This window comes from Mesitornis unicolor, unplaced genomic scaffold, assembly GCF_000695765.1.
Source record: "Mesitornis unicolor isolate BGI_N332 unplaced genomic scaffold, ASM69576v1 scaffold422, whole genome shotgun sequence".
NCBI lineage: Eukaryota > Metazoa > Chordata > Aves > Mesitornithiformes > Mesitornithidae > Mesitornis > Mesitornis unicolor.
In genome coordinates this window covers 21,786-23,714 of record NW_010169591.1, presented here as the reverse complement: position 1 = coordinate 23,714, position 1,929 = coordinate 21,786, and the positions used below count along the sequence as shown (strand labels likewise).

At 51.4% G+C, this 1,929-nt stretch overlaps 1 pseudogene; it reads left to right on the top strand.

The window, feature by feature from the left end:
- Positions 1-285: 285 nt before the first annotated feature.
- LOC104536672 lies at positions 286-1,305 on the top strand (annotated as a pseudogene).
- The last annotated feature ends 624 nt before the right edge of the window (positions 1,306-1,929 follow it).

Here is a 1,929-nt window from a genome sequence, read left to right as displayed (position 1 = left end):
AGTGGGGATGGAAGGGGAGAGCGGAGCTGTACTGGGAGGAGAACCAGCTGTTGGTGTGCAGTGAGAGCCCTTTAATGCAAGGGATTAGGTAAAGGAGAGCCACCCCCAGCTGCTGGCAAGACTCTGGCTGCTCTCCAAAGTGACCTATTTCTGATGGATTAGCTTTTTATTTCCCTGTCCTGCACTGGAGTGACCTGTCTGAATGCAGGGAGTGAATCCTCCTGCTGTACCCAGGCTGCTCCAAAAATGCCTTCTTGCTTCTCACTGACTCTCTTTATATCTCAGGTTGTTCGTAGTCGCCTGGAGAAGAAAGGGATCGCAGTCCACAACGTAAGGTTGAATGGCTCAGCAGCTAGTCACGTTCTACACCAAGACAGTGGCTTGGGGTACAAAGACCTAGATCTCATTTTTGGGGTAGACCTGAAGACTGAAGATGTCTTCCAGCTTGTTAAAGACGTGGTCATGGACTGCCTGCTTGACTTCCTCCCAGAAGGCGTCAACAAAGACAAGATCACCCCCATGACTCTGAAGGAGGCGTACGTGCAGAAGCTTGTGAAGGTGTGCAACGAGACCGACCGCTGGAGCCTCATATCGCTCTCCAACAACAGCGGGAAGAACGTGGAGCTCAAATTCGTGGACTCTCTCAGACGGCAGTTCGAGTTCAGCGTGGACTCCTTCCAGATCATCCTGGATTCGCTTCTGCTGTTTGGGGAGTGTTCAGAGAACCCCATGGCTGAGAACTTCCACCCCACGGTCACTGGGGAGAGCATGTACGGGGACTTTGAGGAGGCAATGGACCATCTCCGGAACAGGGTCATCGCCACGAGGAACCCGGAGGAGATCAGAGGCGGGGGGCTTCTGAAGTACTGCAACCTCTTGGTGAGGGGGTTTAAGCCCAAATCACAAGTAGATATGAAGGCACTACAGCGATACATGTGCTCCAGGTTTTTCATAGACTTCTCTGACATCGGTGAGCAGCAGAGGAAGCTGGAGTGCTACCTCCAGAGCCACTTTGTTGGGATGGAGAGCAAAAGATATGACTATTTGATGACCCTCCACAGGGTGGTCAATGAGAGCACAGTCTGCCTTATGGGACACGAAAGGAGGCAGACCCTGAACCTCATTGCCATGCTGGCCGTGAGGGTCCTGGCTGAGCAGAACATCATCCCCACAGTCACAAACGTTACCTGCTACTACCAGCCAGCTCCCTATGTCAGCGAAATTAATGTCAACTACTATGTCACCCACATTCAACCCTTCCTGCCTTGCAATCAGTCTTACCCAACGTGGCTTCCCTGTAACTGAGCCAGGACAAACTTCAGGGTCTGTCCTCCGAGGTATTTCCTTGCCTTGGGGAATGGGGAGGGTGGGGGCGTGGGAGGGGGTGTCAATTAAAAAAAAAGAAAACCACAACAACCTTCTTAGAACTGCAACAAAAAAAAAGGAAACTTCCTGGACTCTTGCTCGAGTGTCTCATTCCTGAGGTTGTTGGAACGGGGCCTGACTGCTGTACACTGTGATGGGAAGTGCAGCGTTCTGGAGACGAGATGGCTCGGACGTTTTACGGGAAGACTCGATTGCTTATTGAATCCTGGAGGCAATGGGGAGGGTGGGGGTGTGTGAGGGGAGACTGTAGAATTACGCTAAGGTAGAGCTGCACTGCCCTGAAACGGATCCGAATTGGTTGGTTTTTAGTGCGGGAGGTGTTCTGGGTGTGCAGACTCGTGGTTTCTGAAGACAGAAGCTCGAGTGGCGAATTCCTTTGAAGGACCAAAGAATCCTGTTTAAGTGCCTGTAACAATATCAACACAACTGTACTGTAAACCTTAATTATTTTTTTTTTTGGCAGGGGCTGACATCCCAAGAGCTTGAGTGGGGGTGTCTGAAAACGAGTGTTTGTGGGGAGGGAGGGCAGGGTCGTAAGATCAT